Source organism: Rutidosis leptorrhynchoides, chromosome 3 (genome assembly GCF_046630445.1).
Source record: "Rutidosis leptorrhynchoides isolate AG116_Rl617_1_P2 chromosome 3, CSIRO_AGI_Rlap_v1, whole genome shotgun sequence".
NCBI classification, from domain to species: Eukaryota; Viridiplantae; Streptophyta; class Magnoliopsida; order Asterales; family Asteraceae; genus Rutidosis; species Rutidosis leptorrhynchoides.
Genome location: NC_092335.1, coordinates 348,166,444 through 348,188,169, shown reverse-complemented (window position 1 = coordinate 348,188,169; position 21,726 = coordinate 348,166,444).

The following is a 21,726-nucleotide window of genomic DNA, read 5'->3' as shown; positions in this document are numbered from 1 at the left end:
AGAATATTTGTACTATTTGACAGGTGTCTAAACCATGTTGCGGACATCCTCTTAATAACTTTCCAAATCTTGTCCACGCCTCATATAGAGTTTCATTTGGTTTCTGTGTGAACGTAACAATTTCTCCTTGAAGTCTTACGGCTTTAGATGCCGAAAAGAATTGTTTAAGAAATTTTTCAACTAAAACGTCCCATGTATCAATCGCCCCTTCTGGTAACGATTCCAACCAATCTTTGGCTTCTCCCTTTAAAGTCCAGGGAAATAACATGAGATATATCTGTTCATCCTCAACTTCTCTTATTTTAAATAGAGTGCAGATCCTATTAAAGGTACGAAGATGTTCATTTGGATCTTCCTTCGGCGCACCACTAAATTGGCATTGATTAGTCACCATGTGTAGAATTTATCCTTTGATTTCATAATCTGGCGCATTAATGTCTGGATGAGTAATTGCGTGACCATGGCCAGTGCGTTTAGCTCTCATTCGGTCTTCCATACTTAAAGGTTCCAGATTCTCCATAATTGAATTTGTTGAATCGGAATTACTAGAGGATTCTGATTTAATGGTTCGTTCCTCAACAATCTCTGTTTGAATGATTGGTGGTTCCGGAGGAAAGTTTAGTGGTTCAGGATCTATGAATCATCCCTGATTATTCTCCAGATTCTCAATTGTGAGGTCGGGTTCAAAAAATGGATTATCGGAAATTTGAATTGGAGTACTTGGTCGACTGGATGACGATTCTAAAGAAAAATCAACGGCGGTAATATTTGCTAAATGTCTTGATCTAGTTACAGGTGGTGAACGTACAAAAGGTGGTGAACGTCTTGCTCGGTGCATTCACTGAATATCCTATTAGTTTTTAAAAAGGAAAGAAAAATTATATAAGTTATCCAATTAATAGACTTTTCTGATTTTGCCCACGTTTCGAATAGCCAAAAGATGCAGCAGAGGGGCAGGATTCGTTTGGTCTCAATATAATTGAGAACTGTTTGGCTCCAATAACCCGGTCCACGTACAAATCCAACTATTACTACGAACCAGAAAATTTTGATGTCTATCAATTTAACCACTTAAAATAAATTTTCGTAATTTTAAGAAGTATAGATAAGAAGTAGAAAAAAATTCTAAGTCCTAAAAACTAGAATAGCGAGAAATAAGAAAGAAAAAGAGTGCGTCGAAAAAGGTCGAAAAAGAAAAAAAATTGAAAAAGGCGTCGAAAAATGAAAGAAACAGAGAATGACTTTAAAACTTAAAAACACTCTACTAACCCAACCTTATTACTATCACTAACTTAAAATTATAATCGCAAATTGAGATTACTAGTTGGAATGATAATTGATACATAGGTAAAAGGCGTCGAAAAATAAAAATAAGAAAGTAGCGCGTTGAAACTTAAAAAGGCACTAAAAACTAAAAATTGAAAGTTGCTTCTAAAAATATTAAAGCTTACAAGTAAAACTATATCCCAAATGGCAATAACTTAAAAAGAAACTAAAACTTAAAAAGGCGTCGCAAAATTCTAAAGCACCTAAATCTTAGTCTAAAGAAAAAGCACTTAAGGAATTTTACGGCAAAGCCTAAAAATCTAGAAATAAAAATAACTATGGCAAAAACTATATTTAAAACTAAATACGAGCGAAAAATACAAATATTACGCTAAAACAATTAAAAAGGGACAATATATAAAAATATACTAAAAGTTGTGAAAATTACAATTTTTATAAAAATATTATTTTTATATTATTTAATTTATAAAACTATTAATTTTATAAACTAATTAAACTAATTAAAATTTAAAATACAATTTATTTTAAAAATTTAAAACTAATTATAATAATAATTAAGTAATTAGGGTTAATAATAATAATAAATAATAATTACACCGTAATAAATGCTGTTAGGGTTTCTGTGTGGCCCGTGTCAGACTGCTCCGCGAGTTGCGGTGCTCGAAGCTTGAAAACTCCGCGAGTCGCGGGGTTTCAAATTTCAGATAAGGTAGCTTCGTTTGACAGGTTTCGGATTTTTTTTATTTATTTATATATATATATATATATTTTTATTTTTTTTTATGTTTTAAATAAAAACAAAATATTTAAAACTTAAATAAACTTTATATAAAATAAAAATAAAGAAACTTTATAAAACTTAAATATTTAACAAACTCTTAAAAATATTTATATTTTTGTTTTTCTTTTTATGTTTTTGAATATTTAAAACTTATATTTTTACAAAAGCGTATTTTTTATAAAAGTAAACTAAAAATGAAAATCTTTTTTTTTTATATTTAGCGTTGCGCTTTCGGCGTTTAAGTTCCCCGGCAGCGGCGCCAAAAATTCTTGATGGTTATGCGAGGTGTATATAAAATAGCTTAAATTTTACTAGGAAATACTATTAAATACGATACAATTTTACACAAGATATTTATTTATTTATTTATTGAATGGATATACTTAAACCTTGCTACAACACTTATAGGCAGTGTACCTAATCGTACAGTAGTGTAGTTTTTAGTAAGTCCGGTTCGGTCCACAGGGAAAATCTTTTAAACAAAGCTTAACGATATATTAGTTTTATTTTATAAAAATACAAATATATATATAAGTAATATTATTATTATAAAGGGGGGTTTTTACCGTTTAATGACCGGTTTGTCGATTTTAAAACTTTAGTCGCAGTTAAAACCAAATGTAAAATATTAAATAAATAAAATACTTAATTTAAAGCGTAAAGTAAATAACGATAATGAAATTGCGAATAATAAAAGTGCGATAAAATAAACTTGCGATAATTAAAAAGTATGATAATTAAAAGTGCAATTAAATACAATAACAATAAATAAAAATGCGATAATTAGAAGTGCAATTAAATATAAAATAAAGGAAATTAAATATGAAATAAAAGAATTATGCTTATTTAAACTTCCGTAATCATGATGTTTGACGTGTTGATTTTAGTTTTATGCCCATGGGTTAATTGTCCTTTGTCCTGGATTATTTAATATGTCCGTCTCGTTTTTGTCCATTACAGTCCATCAGTCATAAATATAAAGTGCGAGTGTCCTCGTCAAATTATCCTTATACCCGAAGTCAAATATTCCAACTAATTGGGGACTTAAACTGTAACAAGATTTTAATACTTTGTTTAATAATTACACCAGGATGTCGACTGAGTGTAACCCAAGGTTTTAATACTTTGTTAACAATTATGCCAAGTGTCCTTGTACATAATTTCACCCCTGTTTTAATAATTCTAGTGGCTATTAATCCATTCCCGTGTCCGGTTAAATGAACGATTATTCGTACATATAAATACCCTGCCCATCGTGTCCGATCGAGTTTATATGGTTATTTATAGGGACGTCCAATTATAAATCTTTATATTAAAATTAACAAACTATCATTTAGTTAAACAAATATAAAGCCCATTAATAGCCCATAGTCTAATTTCCACAAGTGTCGTTCTTTTGTCCAAACCCCAATTATGGTACAAAGCCCAATTACCCAATTTTAATAATTAGCCCAACATCATGATTACTTCGGATTAAATAAGCATAATAATAACTTAGCTACGAGACATTAAATTAAAAAGGTTGAACATAACTTACAATGATTAAAAATAGCGTAGCGTTACACGGACAGAATTTCGACTTACACCCTTACAACATTCGCTAACATACCCTTATTATTAGGATTTAAAATTAAAATTAAAATTAAAATATAAATTATATATATATATTTACGTATATATTGAGAGAGAGATAGATTTTTTTGGATATTTTGATCGATCAAACTGCGTTTGCTTTTATAGGCATTTTCATTTTTTGGGGCTCCGCGACGGCATTTTTTGCCTTCAAACTCCGCGAGTCGCGGAGTTTGTAATTCCAGCTCACTCCATTTTGGCTTCTTTCTTGCCGACGGATTTTTATATAAATATAATATATATAATTTATATAATTAATTATATATTATATTATATTTATATACATAGTTAACTGGTAATTTTTAGTCCGTTGCGTCGAGCGTTGAGAGTTGACTCATGTCCCGGTTCCGGATTTTCGAACGTCCTTGCGTACTATTTTATATCTTGTACTTTGCGTTTTGAATCTTGTACTCTTGTAATTTCGAGACGTTTCTTATCAATAATTGGAACCTCTTTGATTGTATTTTGTACTTTTGAGCTTTTTGGTCGTTTGCGTCTTCAATTCATCGAATCTGTCTTTTGTCTTCACCTTTTATTATTTAAACGAATATCACTTGTAAATAGAACAATTGCAACTAAAAGCTTGTTTTTCTTGAGGAATAATGCTATGAAATATATGTTCGTTTTTAGCATTATCACAAGACCTGGTTCACTAGGACCAACGCTCTGATACCAACTGTGACGATCGCTCCAAATCCATATGGACAATACGTCATTCATTGATTTCATTGCGAGGTATTTGACCTCTATATGATACGTTTTGTAAACGTTGCATTCTTTTGAAAAGGCACACCATAAATGAATATTTAAATCAAAGGTTTTTGACATCTGATGATTTCTACATATAGACAATCACCGTAAATAATAGTTTATAATAGTACTTCCGTTGACAATGCAGTCAAAATAAGATATATGATGATGATTTGGTGAATGCAACGTTTCCTTGAAAAATTTGCCATGTACGACTCCATGCACATAGCTTGTCTAACATATAAGCAAACAACGGAAGACTTCTAGGAAACCTGAGAATAAACATGCTAACAAGTGTCAACACAAAGGTTGGTGAGTTCATAGTTTTAGTGTTTCACATAATCTGTATATAAAGGTGGATCACAAGATTTCAGTTGTTTCATCCAGAAACGTTTATCCAAATATTCTACGAAATTGAGCACCCTGGTAACTAAACTTAACGTATATATAATTTGTACCCTTTGTATAATCATCTTAATAATACGCGCAAACCAACGTGCACGCTTCTTAAATAGCATACGTCCGTTAAAAGGCTAGTACTCTAGCTCGGACGGGGAAATCAAGCCCTATGGATCCATATACTACTACTCGTGCCCACCAGTTCTTATAACTGGCAGTTACTAGTTACCAAAGCTAAGGGATTTTCGGTTCAAACTCAGTGTAGAATTTAGTATGTACTTGTATCCATTGCGTTTAAAATAAAGTGCATGTTTTCTCAGCCCAAAAATATATATTGCAAAAGAAATTAAAAAGGGAGCAAATGAAACTCACCTTAGCAGCATATAAAGTCGTTCACCAAAATGTGACTGAAACTCGGATTACCAAATAACCGTAGATCTCAACCTAGAGAACATATGTTGGTCAATAAATGTCTATCAAGCTAGGTCTGGTCATAGTGTATCACAATCCTAATGCTTGAGATTGACATACAAAAGTTATCCAAAGTCGTTTCAAAAAGTCAATTTTGACAATAATTCAACAAAACGAGACATACCTTATATAAGGAGTTATTTACTCGGTTGGTAATATTCAAAAATCCATTTTATCAATCTTGTAAACAAGTTGTTTAAATCTTAATTGTAGATTCAAAAGCAATTTCAATTAACGTCAATCATAATTCAGTTGATCATATCTTTTAATCCGTTCATCGAAACTATTCGATATCTAAATGAAAAGTCATTGATTTTTCGCCAGCTTTTCAAAAACATGCATATCATATACCTTTTACCAGTAATATATGTATTTAATTCGTGATTCATCATAAACTGTTTAACAACAAAATTTAGCATACAAGCATGTATAAATATATATACTCGAGCACTAGACATGGATACACAATTAATATATAAAAGATAAAATATGAGTGTTTACGTATCAATATTGAGATTCAATATTGTAGGAAAGTACGTAGACGCAACGGAGATGATAAACACTAGGTTTGATTTACAAATATACCCCCGAACATTACCCATAACCTCCTTGGCAATAACCCATAATTTCCTTAGCTCTATCCCGCTTGAAAACCATTTTGAAAGTGACACGCTCATAACCTCGTCGTAGTATTTTGTGTATATTACTAATTAATAATAAATAATACTAATAATTAATAAGATTAATAATAATATTAATCTTAATAATAATAATAATAATAATTAAATAAAATAAATACGAAGTAATATATGATATGTGTGTGTAAATGAAACAGAACTCGACTGCAATTTATAGATGTGGCCTGCTCAAACACCTCATGCGATCACATGAGTATGTGTGGGGGATCTCATGCGATCGCATGAGCCCCATTGCCAGCTCACAATCCCTTTTGTTTGATACCTGTCGACATATTATTATATTTATATAATATATATAATTTATTTTAATTAATTATATATTATATTATATTCTCGTGTATAGATGACTTGTAATTTTTGTTCTGATAAGTCGTACGTCGTCACTCAACTTATGTCCCAGTTCCGGTTTTTCGAATGTCCCTTCATACGCTGAGAAAACTTGTACATTACATTTTGGGACACGTACCTTAGTCAAAATATAGCCTTAAAATATCCCTAAATTATATCACTCGAAATATAACTTATACATTTGAGTGTTTTGGTCATTTACTTCTATAAATCATTGTCTCGCTATTTGTTAAAATACATTTTAAAATAGTGTTTTACTGTAGCAAAGTTACTGTAGCAAAGTTTTTTCACTGTAGCAAATAGCGATTTTCGAAAACACTGTAGCTTTTCGGGTACTGTAGCAATTCGAAAATACTGTAGCAAATTAGTATTTTACTGGTTCATCTTAAACGTTTTAGTTAACTTATCTAAGTATCAAACAGATAATCAAACTAATAAGGTTAATGCACAGTATCATTTTCATAACACTTTGTTACGTTTTCAAGTTATAGCATATGTATCTATTTACATATAATTGTTAGCGAATCGTTGAGAACAATTGAAGGGTAATTGAATAGTTCAAAATTTTGAGATTCAACTTCATAGACTTTGCTTATCGTGTCGGAAACGTTAAAGATTAAGTTTAAATTTGGTCATAAATTTCCGGGTCATCACATTTTCAAATCATGAAATGGATACACGAGCACTTGTTGATGGATTTGGGTAAATTTTTATGAAGGAATCGTGGCCTGAAAACAATAAATTCGAAAAATCACTATGAAATTGCAATTTCATCTTCGTGAATGTTCATCAGCTTAATCCTACATTTGATGATGTTTTGGATCTAGTTTGTTCGCAAAAAATGCTTTTCGCTCGATTTAGGACTGTTTTCAATTAGTTTTTGGCCTCAATTTCATCCTAATCGAATACTCAAGTTGTTGTGTTCATCATCGATAAACAAAACGGACAGAGTAGTTACAAGTGATATGTCCATTCTTGGTTACAAGTGATAATTTGTAGGCTTATTGATTTCATTAGGTATAGATGAGCGTTGAGTAATCCGGCCAAAAAAGAAACTGAGGTTGCAGGTCTGAAGCATTGTGTTGTAGCAATTTTTGGTGTTTTGTAATAATAAGGGTGTTAGGGATTTCTTATTTACGTAAGGGTGTGGCAATTTTATAATTATAACGGTGTTTTGCAGATCTGAAGCATTGTTACAGTTGCACTTTGGTTTCAATTTTGTTTAAACTTGTTTCTTGTTTACTTGTTTATATTTAGCTATGGATTAATGAAATAAATGAGATTTAAATCAAAAGTTGGGACGAAATCAGGGGATTTAGTTTTAATTTTGATGGGTTTGATTTTACCATGTTAGTTAAAGTGTTTAAAGAAAATGAAAAAATTAGGGTTTGTTCATATTTTTTGGTGATAAAGATGAAGGTGATGAAGACAAAATTTTTTAGGATAAATATTTCAGCAATTTTGTTGCAAACCACAAGGACCATTTCAGCAATTTAGTGTAACAACCCAACCCGTTAACCATCCGAAAATGTGCCAATTAATTTTTTTTTTTCCTGAGACAGCCCTTCTGGACGGCGTCCAAAAGCTTGGACGGCGTCCAGCCCTTAAGACCTGGACGGCGTCCAGCAGATCTGGACGGCGTCCAGCAGATCTGGACGGCGTCCAGAATGCCTGCCAGATTCTGTTTTGCTTAACGATTTCACACGGGCGAAAAACCCGCTTCCTGACACTTTTTAACCAAGGCACTTTCACAATATGTTATAATAATTAAAACTAAGAGTTTTTCACAATAAAATCGAGTTTTACAACAACGGGCCCACATGGACCCAAATTACCACAAAGTGACCATTTCGACCCACTTAGTTAAATTCAAAACATAGACCGAGCATGGGATTGGGGATACGCTACCAATCTTAATCAAATCCAAAAGCAAGTCTTCTAAAGCCAACTACGCAAGTCCTCTAGTTCCCACGCTTACCCGAGCCACCTCATCCATGCAATCTATAAAAATGTAAACAACGAGAGGGTAAGCTAACGCTTAGTGAGTGAGAATATACTACATACATATATATGCATAAAATGGACACGCCACACAAAACCAAATACCGCATACCGGAGCATCCAAGCATAAAGGAAAGCTAGTCTAAGCATACCGTAAGATCACTAAGCAACGAGCTAAAGATACATCAACAAAATATAAGTTCACCAACAACGATGTGAACAATGCCAATAAGCTACACCCAGAGGGTTAGCTTACATCACGACAATACAACATTATATGTATACAATATATATATATATATATATATATATATATATATATATATATATATATATATATATATATATATATATATATATACACACATATATATATATCTCGAATGACATAATTTACTTACGCTTACAACACAATAACCATGGTTAACCAAATCTTCGCAAGGGAATGACTTCGCGAAACAAGTCATCGATGTTCATAACAACCATTAGTGCACTTAACACTTCGTACACTAACCCCATAGGTGGCATCTTAACACTTCGATACTTCACCCCGAGTGGTGTCTTAACACTTCGACACTTCACTCTTCATTTTACTTGAGGTGGCATCTTAACACGTCGATACTTCACCTCCAGTGGCGCCTTAACACATCAGCACTTCACCCTTCAACTTACTTGGAGTGGCATCTTTAGCACATTGATACTTCACTCCGAGTGGTGTCTATCGACACTTCACCCCGGGTGGCGTCTTAACACATCGAGACTTCACCCGTCATACTACTTTGAGTGGTGTCTTAGCACATCGACACTTCACTCGTCACGTGAACGTGGTGTCTTAGCACATCGACACTTCACATTTCACACTACAAAAATAAATACATTAAATATCTACGCATATAATTATTCCACGCACTATATTAACCCTTCGTCATTGGGGTTATATAAGTCAACCTCACACGCCCATGTGATAACGTACACACGAATTGTGCACCTCGCCAAAGGTGGTCAACCAAAACGCACAACCGTGCCAATTGGACCTATACACAAGTCCATCAAATCCACCTATATGTGAAGTGAGCTCTATAACAGAGAACCATTTCACCCGACCCGCACCCATCCTACACATATATATGCACATAGGATATTAACACTCACCTTGTCGCCTTGAAGAATGCCACCGAATAATCCGTAATCGCCGATGGAATGTACCTATTCGATTTATCACATAACAAGTAACACAATTAAGGTGGATATACAAATCAACCCAAATTGACAACTAGTGCAATTTCGACCCAAATGCACTTCCAAGCACCAAACCGCGCCCAAACTAACCAATAATCACTAACACAAGTGATAATGGTCCTAATATGCCAATTAAACCCGAACACAAGTGTTAAACACTTATCGTTCTCAAAATCGCCCATAAACCCTAATTTTGACCCATAAGGTCAAAATCTCACCATTTACAAGTTTTGACACCAAAACATGTTTAACTCGGTTTTATACTTCAACTTAATCCATTTTAAGTTTACAAACCTCAACGAATCGACATTCGGGTCATAACCATCAACAAATCCTAATTTTGACTCTAGTCAAAATTAGTCAACCACAAGAACCCTAGAAGTCTCCAAAACATCAATAATCACTAATACTAGTTATTATACACCATTCTCAAGTCTTAAACATGGTTAAATCATTAACCAACCCAAAACCCGCCTTTAACAACAATAAACCTGAATATTGGTGTTAATCTCCAATTAACAACTAAATGGGTTTCACCTATGAATCATACAATCAAAAGCCCCAAAATTGAATGATGAACACAAAAACGAATTTCGGAGTTAGAGCTTACCACTAGTATCACCGTGTAGCTAGGAACGAGGAGAACAAACTTGTCAACTACGCCAAAGATCAAAACCCGCTTCTTCCTTTCCAAAATCCCACTTGAATCACTTGGGGTATTTGAGTTTCTTGGGAGAAAATGAAAGAAAAAGGAAAAGAAAATAAGAAAAAGAATGAGTGGATGAGTTTAAAACCCCAAATCTGGCTCAAACGCGAAAAGACTAAAATGCCCTTGCTCCTCATTTAAAATTACACAAAATCGGTGCCAGTCTGCCAGTATTGCCGCGCCGCGGCCTTATTCTTCGCGCCGTGACGATTGCCTCGAACTGGTGGCTTTGTTTACAAGCTTTCTGATCCTGATTCTAGTGTAATGTCGCGCCGCGGCCTTCTGTGTCGCGCTGCTACCCAAGGCTCGACTTGAGCCCTTCTCCCGCGTACAAGACTTTAACACCCAAACGCGTCTCAAATCCTTCAAACTCTAGTCGTACCTACACCATACACCTATATATCATGTACGGAGAAAAACGGGGTGTTACAACTCTCCCCCACTTAGACTCGATCACGTCCTCGTGATCCTCATCACTTTACCAAATGGACCACATTTCACGGTCCCCAAACATATCTCCCAACTGACCTTCCTAAGCAATTCTTCCCAAAGAGTTACCCTTAACAACTAAATCGTCACCCGCGATTTATCAAATTCCATAATTCCGAGCACTAGCACTAACTCAATCCCTCACATCGGAAAATTCAACCAATCTCGTACCAAGATATCGATCCCTTAGCAGACCCTTACCGAGTACAACGCTAAAAGCCACCAGTCTAAACCTAAGGTCAAAAACCCGAAACGATGAAGACCGAACCAAAACGAATCCTTACAGATAACACCAATCACTAAACATCCCTTGTAGTGCGCAATACGACCAATACGCAACTACCGTAACATCATAATCCAACGGTTAAAACCGATAGCGCCCAAAACGACTATGGAAACGCAAATCTCAAGGTGTATAAAATCAACTATCGTCACACCCGTAACAACACGTGAGCGAAACACGGCTATCGCCCTACTAATCATACAACAACATGATCCTCACGACCCCACCATTGGTGTATCAAACAACCGATAGATCAAACAACATCCGTTAGTGTACAACGACATATAACACTAACTCATGGACAACGCATATCCAATCGCACACGGAGATGGTACTCGAATTTCCCATCGGTGCTCACACATCCAACAATACGAAGGCTGGCCGAAAACATACGTGCCTTAGTGAATCCGAACCACACGCGACTCACTACCTTCACCACAACAACAATCGGGAATGGCCGAACTACACGCGCCATAGTGAATCCGAACTACACGAGACTCACTATCCCAGAGGAATGACCGAACTACACGAGTCATTTGTGAATCCGAACTACACGAGACTCACCCCTCAATACAATGACCGAAACCACACGAGTCATTTGTGAATCTGAACTACACGCGACTCACTTCCACAATAAGATGACTGAAACTACACGTGTCATCGTGAATCCGAAACCACACGCGATCCACTACCATGATGAAGTCAGCGGACCCGAAGATCATGCTTCACCAATCTCAACACTGGATGAAGTCAGCGGACCCCGAAGGTCATGCTCCACGAATTGCATACTCTCATGATGAAGTCAGCGGACCCTAAAGTCATGCTTCATCAATCACCAATACCATGATGAAGTCAGCGGACTCCGAAAGTCATGCTTCATCAATCAACGCCCTTTTGGCCTCGAACGACGAGTAGCGTAACATCGCGCTCTGCTACGCCATAGTGAATCCTAACGGATACCACTAACCATCCACACACTCGAGCAAGAACCACCTATATCAAACATAGGCACAAAACAATAATTCTCTAGAAGAGAATCCAACACACACCTCCCTTAACCGAAGGATTTCACCTTGCTCACCAAACACGTCCATTATCTCTCAACGAGATTTACCACGTTACCACCTCGGTGATAATTCAAATCCAAACCATAAGTACAATTTATCCGAAATTGTGATCTACCATAATTTGACCAAAACTAGGTCCCAACACAATTTTCGGATCTTACTAAATGTCATCCGAAATCTCACACTAAAACTTCCTCGGGTGGGAGTGTAACTCCCCCACTTGGAACTACGTCTCATAACCGCATCTCGTACAACCGTACCATGCTACCAAAGGTAGACTTTACCAACAATTGGGTTCACACGACCCATCACCATATCTTGCTCCCACCTTGAGCATACGAAGGATTTCAGCCAATCCTTAAACACTTCGAACGAAAAGTGTACCGCAAATTACACCACTCTACTCTCGCAATCATCCAATTGCTTTAGTTTGTCAAATTTCACCCGATCACTCATGTACCTAAGGGTTTCACTTCGGTACTCTAAGTACAATGTAACCGCAACACAATCGGAGTTGAACACCACGCTAGTAGGTATAAAAGAGGCACCTAATGTCGCGTCACGTAGACTCCTTCACCAACATACATCGAGATTCAAAACACTCGATCTCAAGGTTTTCCAACCACCCGACGAACCTCATGGTTCATCAACTTCCACACTATAGCGAACACGCGCTTAACAATCGAACACCAAAACCCATTTCCATGGCTTGGTAGAAACATCTCCCAAATACTAAGGAATGCTTGGTTGCACCAAGTCTTACGCCCTTCGCCCATTAATCACAACATCACCATAGGGTACTTCCATTAGGAACGTCACCCATATCAATAACACGCACAACACAATGCATTTAACCAAATCAAACTCAACGGCACATAATAAATAATCAAGGACATATTTATTAAAATGAAACATACCTTAACGTCTCCTTGCCGCACCCGTCCCCGCTAACTTGGGACATTTCGACTTACGATGTCCTTCTTCTTGGCAATTGAAACACACCATACCATCATCCTTTGGTACCGAACATTTCCAAGACTTGTGACCCCTCATGCCACAATTGTAACACCTAGACGCACTAGAATCCGTTATACTCGTCCGCGTACCACCCGTGCCCACACTCTGACCCTTAGTCCTCTTACTCGGAGCACCATACGAAACAACCCTTCTTTCACTTGAAGGTTCACCCTTCTTGGATCGTGAATACGACTCGAAACCTCTAGCCAAGTCGAATAATTCCGCAAATGATTTCGCTTGACCTCGGCTAATTTTACTCTTCAAGTCATCATTCAAGGTCCGATAGAAATCCTCCATCAACAAACGATCATTCCCTAAATACTCCGGGCAAAAACGAGCCTTCGTCATAAAGGTCGTCTTGAGAGTATTCAAATCCATAGAACCATGTTGCAAATTTCGCAACTCATTACGCAATTCCGACAAGTCGACTGAAGTCCGGAACTCCTCGAAGAATTCCTTCTTAAACCCGTCCCACGATAAAGCCATAAATGGTTCACCACCGACAAGATCAATCTTACCATCCAACCAATCCTTTGCCCTACCCCGCAACAAACTAGTAGCGAGTCTCGTCTTCTTCTCAGGAGGGCATTCAATAGTACGAAAACACCCTTCGACATCCGAGATCCAAGTTATGCTTACCAAAGGATTCGGTTTCCCGTCATACATCGGGGGTTTAGTCCTCATGAAGCTCTTAAGACAACGCTCTATTTCACTACTACCCCGAAATTCGGAATACTTCCTATCCATTTCTTCTCGAAACGCACTCATTTGCTCCGCAACGGCGGCCACAACTCTAGAGTTAAACTCAGCATTGTTCGTCTCAATCCCACTTCCCGTCGCCATTCTAAGGAATGCAAAGCGATTAGATCACAAACGTATAAAATCACACGCACAACACCGCCCTATCTTGCTAAGCATTCGTCGTACATCACTTGTTAGACACGATTTGCACCCGTAATAAGGTTTGCAAGTCCTTACTACGTACACACGCCGTATCCACTCGTTAGTACAACAACCGCCTCGCTCGATGATAAAATCAAACGCAAACAAAATTCTATGCGATATAAGCACACGCAAGAATTATTATCACAACACAATAACATATTAATAATATCCGCATTACTAATATAAACGTTAGAACACCTACAACAAGGCACTAACTATAACCTATTTCGACCCGTACTCCTACAAGTCCCGCAACAATTAAGCACACATAAAAGTCTAAGTCTAGGCACCTATCTCAAGTTACCTAAATCCCTTAGACCATGCTCTGATACCACTTGTAACAACCCAACCCGTTAACCATCCGAAAACGTGCCAATTAATTTTTTTTTTCCTGAGACAGCCCTTCTGGACGGCGTCCAAAAGCTTGGAAGGCGTCCAACCCTTAAGACCTGGACGGCGTCCAGCAGATCTGGACGGCGTCCAGAATGCCTGCCAGATTCTGTTTTGCTTAACGATTTCACACGGGCGAAAAACCCGCTTCCCGACACTTTTAAACCAAGGCACTTTCACAATATGTTATAATAATTAAAACTAAGAGTTTTCCACAATAAAACCGAGTTTTACAACAACGGGCCCACATGGACCCAAATTACCACAAAGTGATCATTTCGACCCACTTAGTTAAATTCAAAACATAGACCGAGCATGGGATTGGGGATACGCTACCAATCCTAATCAAATCCAAAAGCAAGTCTTCTAAAGCAAACTACGTAAGTCCTCTAGTTCCTACGCTTACCCGAGCCACCTCATCCATGCAATCTATAAAAATGTAAACAACGAGAGGGTAAGCTAACGCTTAGTGAGTGAGAATATACTACATACATATATATGCATAAAATGGACACGCCACACAAAACCAAATACCGCATACCGGAGCATCCAAGCATAAAGGCAAGCTAGTCTAAGCATACCGTAAGATCACTAAGCAACGAGCTAAAGATACATCAACAAAATATAAGTTCACCAACAACGATGTGAACAATGCCAATAAGCTACACCCGGAGGGTTAGCATACATCACGACAATACAACATTATATGTATACAATATATATATATATATATATATATATATATATATATATATATATATATATATATATATATATATATATATATATATCTCGAATGACATAATTTGCTTACGCTTACAACACAATAACCATGGTTAACCAAATCTTCGCAAGGGAATGACTTCGCGAAACAAGTCATCGATGTTCATAACAACCATTAGTGCACTTAACACTTCGTACACTAACCCCACATGTGGCATCTTAACACTTCGATACTTTACCCCGAGTGGTGTCTTAACACTTCGACACTTCACTCTTCATTTTACTTGAGGTGGCATCTTAACACGTCGATACTTCACCTCGAGTGGCGCCTTAACACATCGGCACTTCACCCTTCAACTTACTTGGAGTGGCATCTTAGCACATCAATACTTCACTCCGAGTGGTGTCTTAACACATCGACACTTCACCCCGGGTGGCGTCTTAACACATCAACACTTCACCCGTCATACTACTTTGAGCGGTGTCTTAGCACATCGACACTTCACTCGTCACGTGAACGTGGTGTCTTAGAACATCGACACTTCACATTTCACGCTACACAAATAAATACATTAAATATCTAAGCATATAATTATTCCACTCACTATATTAACCCTTCGTCATTGGGGTTATATAAGTCCACCTCACACGCCCATGTGATAACGTACACACAAAGTGTGCACCTCGCCAAAGGTGGTCAACCAAAACGCACAACCGTGCCAATTGGACCTATACACAAGTCCATCAAATCCACCTATATGTGAAGTGAGCTCTATAACCGAGAACCACTTCACCCGACCCGCACCCATCTTACACATACATATGCATATAAGATATTAACATTCACCTTGTCGCCTTGAAGAATGCCACCGAATAATCCGCAATCGCCGATGGAATGTACCTATTCCATTTATCTCATAACAAGTAACACAATTAGGGTGGATATACAAATCAACCCAAATTGACAACTAGTGCAATTTCAACCCAAATGCACTTCCAAGCACCAAACCGCGCCCAAACTAACCAATAATCACTAACACAAGTGATAATGCTCCTAATATGCCAATTAAACGCGAACACAAGTGTTAAACACTTATCGTTCTCAAAATCGCCCATAAACTCTAATTTTGACCCATAAGGTCAAAATCTCACCATTTACAAGTTTTGACACCAAAACATGTTTAACTCGGTTTTATACTTCAACTTAATCCATTTTAAGTTTACAAACCTCAACAAATCGACATTCGGATCATAACCATCAACAAACCCTAATTTTGACTCTAGTCAAAATTAGTCAACCACAAGAACCCTAGAAGTCTCCAAAACATCAATAATCACTAATACTAGTGATTATACACCATTCTCAAGTCTTAAACATGGTTAAATCATTAACCAACCCAAAACCCTCCTTTAACAACAATAAACCCGAATATTGGTGTTAATCTCCAATTAACAACTAAATGGGTTTCACCTATGAATCATACAATCAAAAGCCCCAAAATTGAATGATGAACACAAAAATGAATTTCGGAGTTAGAGCTTACCACTAGTATCACCGTGTAGCTAGGAACGAGGAGAACAAACTTGTCAACTACGCCAAAGATCAAAACCCGCTTCTTCCTTTCCAAAATCCGACTTGAATCACTTGGGGTATTTGAGTTTCTTGGGAGAAAATGAAAGAAAAAGGAAAAGAAAATAAGAAAAAGAATGAGTGGATGAGGTTAAACCCCAAATATGGCTCAAACGCGAAAAGACTAAAATGCCCTTGCTCCTCATTTAAAATTACACAAAATCGGTGCCAGTCTGCCCGTATTGCCGCGCCGCGGCCTTATTCGTCGCGCCGCGACGATTGCCTCGAACTGGTGGCTTTGTTTACAAGCTTTCTGATCCTGATTCTAGTGTAATGTCGCGCCGCGGCCTTCTGTGTCGCGCCGCGACCCAAGGCTCGACTTGAGCCCTTCTCCCGCGTACAAGACTTTAACACCCAAACGCGTCTCAAATCCTTCAAACTCTCGTCATACCTACACCATACACCTATATATCATGTACGGAGAAAAACGGGGTGTTACATTTAGGTACAAACTACAAGGACCATTTCATCAATTTTGTTAATAAAGGAAAGAAACGGATGAAAATACCCTCACATGACTGGAGATAACGGAGTTTTTTGATGGCTGTCAGAAATAAGGACTAAATTAGTAACATTGACAAACCACTGGGTCCAAATCCATCAAAAACAAAGCATAGAGACTAAACTAGCATTTTGCTACAAACTACAGGGACCATTTCAGCAATTTTGTCCAATTTAAAGTATAAACTCACTTTTATTTAATTTTATTAGACTAGAACAGAAACATTTTAAAATTTTTGACAATGAATTTATACATAAACTAACGGGAATGCAGAATTTTGTCATACCATCAAACGAAAATGACAACAACATTTTTCAAATACCCCCTGACTATGTTGAATTTACACATTTTCCAAGGGTAAAAAACATAAAATCATTAATAATACTATTTAAAACCTTAAATAAACTTCACTCAAATTTTCAACGGGCCATATCTCTCTGCTCGCCGAGAGTTAAATTTTCCCGACTTCACCGTTAACTCGAAATAATTTTATGAACATAACGCAACTAACTATGCGCGAAATGGACTATTTTTAAAAAATGTTAAATATTTTGGGATATTTATACGTACACGTTTAATAAACAACCTAAACTAACCACATCATATCAATGGTTCTGTTCCTTTTTATGCAATTTTCTGGCTTAAAAGCGCGGAGTCCTTACGTATACTAGACTAACCACGTGTTTCCAAACATACCGGTAACAACGTGTTTTTAATTATGTAAATACATGACGCTACGTTAAATACGAATACGTAATCTGAAAGGCCCCGCCGCATCGTGCGGGTCGGTATTTTCTTAGTTTTTTAAACTAAAGGGCTCGCTAATTTTTCCTATAATTTACATAAATTTGTATATATATATTACTATATTTTACATATGTATATATATATATATATATATATATATATATATATATATAAAGTTTTTCTTGATTGTAGTTGAAAGTTATTTATGGATTGTTATATGTATAGATTATATATATTATTTACAATTAGTATTACTATTATTATATTATATATTATATAAAACTACTCCGTATAATTAAATTTATTTACTATACTTACAATGTACTAATTAATACGGAGCATCATTTTTTTATTTATTTGAGTTATAGGATTGCATTAAACAAATGCCATGATGCAAATCTAGATATATTGAAATGTCCCGTTCTTATTGATTAAAAACGTTCCATATTAATTGATTTCGTTGCGAGGTTTTGACCTCTATATGAGACGTTTTTCAAAGACTGCATTCATTTTTAAAACAACCATAACCTTTATTTCATAAATAAAGGTTTAAAAAGCTTTACGTAGATTATCAAATAATGATAATCTAAAATATCATGGTTACACACGACCATTACATAATGGTTTACAATACAAATATGTTACATCGAAATCAGTTTCTTGAATGCAGTTTTTACACAATATCATACAAACATGGACTCCAAATCTTGTCCTTATTTTAGTATGCAACAGCGGAAGCTCTTATTATTCACTTGAGAATAAACATGCTTTAAACGTCAACAAAAATGTTGGTGAGTTATAGGTTTAATCTATATATATCAACTCGTAACAATAGACCACAAGATTTCATATTTCAATACACATCCCATACATAGAGATAAAAATCATTCATATGGTGAACACCTGGTAATCGACATTAACAAGATGCATATATAAGAATATCCCCATCATTCTGGGATCCTCCTTCGGACATGATATAAATTACGAAGTACTAAAGCATCCGGTACTTTGGATGGGGCTTGTTAGGCCCAATAGATCTATCTTTAGGATTCGCGTCAATTAGGGTGTCTGTTCCCTAATTCTTAGATTACCAAACTTAATAAAAAGGGGCATATTCGATTTCGATAATTCAACCATAGAATGTAGTTTCACGTACTTGTGTCTATTTTGTATATCATTTATAAAACCTGCATGTATTCTCATCCCAAAAATATTAGATTTTAAAAGTGGGACTATAACTCACTTTCACAGATTTTTACTTCGTCGGGAACTAAGACTTGGCCACTGGTTGATTCACGAACCTATAACAATATATACATATATATCAAAGTATGTTCAAAATATATTTACAATACTTATAATATATTTTGAAGTTTTAAGTTTATTAAGTCAGCTGTCCTCGTTAGTAACCTACAACTAGTTATCCACAGTTAGATGTACTGAAATAAATCGATAAATATTATCTTGAATCAATCCACGACCCAGTGTATACGTATCTCAGTATTGATCACAACTCAAACTATATATATTTTGGAATAAACCTCAACCCTGTATAGTTAACTCCAACATTCACATATAGAGTGTCTATGGTTGTTCCGAAATATATATAGATATGTCGACATGATAGGTCGAAACATTGTATACGTGTCTATGGTATCTCAAGATTACATAATATACAATAAAAGTTGATTAAGTTATGGTTGGAATAGATTTGTTACCAATTTTCACGTAGCTAAAATGAGAAAAATTATCCAATCTTGTTTTACCCATAACTTCTTCATTTTAAATCCGTTTTGAGTGAATCAAATTGCTATGGTTTCATATTGAACTCTATTTTATGAATCTAAACACAAAAAGTATAGGTTTATAGTCAGAAAAATAAGTTACAAGTCATTTTTGTAAAGGTAGTCATTTCAGTCGAAAGAACGACGTCTAGATGATCATTTTAGAAAACATACTTCCACTTTGAGTTTAACCATAATTTTTGGATATAGTTTCATGTTCATAATAAAAATCATTTTCCCAGAATAACAACTTTTAAATAAAAGTTTATCATAGTTTTTAATTAACTAACCCAAAACAGCCCGCGGTGTTACTACGACGGCGTAAATCCGATTTTACGGTGTTTTTCATGTTTCCAGGTTTTAAATCATTAAGTTAGCATATCATATAGATATAGAACATGTGTTTATTTGATTTTAAAAGTCAAGTTAGAAGGATTAACTTTTATATGCGAACAAGTTTAGAATTAACTAAACTATGTTCTAGTGATTACAAGTTTAAACCTTCGAATAAGATAGCTTTATATGTAGGAATCGAATGATGTTATGAACATCATTACTACCTCAAGTTCCTTGGATAAACCTACTGGAAATGAGAAAAATAGATCTAGCTTCAAAGGATCCTTGGATGGCTTGAAAGTTCTTGAAGCAGAATCATGACACGAAAACAATTTCAAGTAAGATTTCCACTCGAAATAAGATTGTTATAGTTATAGAAATTGAATTAAAGTTTGAATATGATTATTACCTTGTATTAGAAAGATAACCTACTGTAAGTAACAAAGGTTTCTTGATCTTGGATGATTACTTGGAATGGATTTAGAAAACTTGGAAATAAACTTGCAATCTTGGAAGTATTCTTGATTTTATGAAACTAGAACTTTTGGAATTTATGAAGAACACTTAGAACTTGAAGATAGAACTTGAGAGAGATCAATTAGATGAAGAAAATTGAAGAATGAAAGTGTTTGTAGGTGTTTTTGGTCGTTGGTGTATGGATTAGATATAAAGGATATGTAATTTTGTTTTCATGTAAATAAGTCATGAATGATTACTCATATTTTTGTAATTTTATGAGATATTTCATGCTAGTTGCCAAATGATAGTTCCCACATGTGTTAGGTGACTCACATGGGCTGCTAATAGCTGATCATATGAGTGTATATACCAATAGTACATACATCTAAAAGCTGTGTATTGTACGAGTACGAATACGGGTGCATACGAGTAGAATTGTTGATGAAACTGAACGAGGATGTAATTGTAAGCATTTTTGTTAAGTAGAAGTATTTTGATAAGTGTCTTGAATTCTTTCAAAAGTGTATGAATACATATTAAAACACTACATGTATATACATTTTAACTGAGTCATTAAGTCATCGTTTGTCGTTACATGTAAGTGTTGTTTTGAAACCTTTAGGTTAACGATCTTGTTAAGTGTTGTTAACCCAATGCTTATAATATCAAATGAGATTTTAAATTAGTATATTATCATGATATTATGATGTACGAATATCTCTTAATATGATCTATATACATTAAATGTCGTTACAACGATAATCGTTACATATATGTCTCGTTTCAAAATCATTAAGTTAGTAGTCTTATTTTTACATATGTAGTTCATTGTTAATACACTTAATGATATATTTACTTATTATTTAACATAATTAATCAAGTGTATCAATATCTTAATATGATTCATATGTACCTAGTAAGACGTTATAACGATAATCGTTATATATATCGTTTTCGAGTTTCTTAATTTAATAGTCTCATTTTTATGTATATAACTCATTGTTAAAATACCTAATGAGATACATACTTATAATAAAATCAT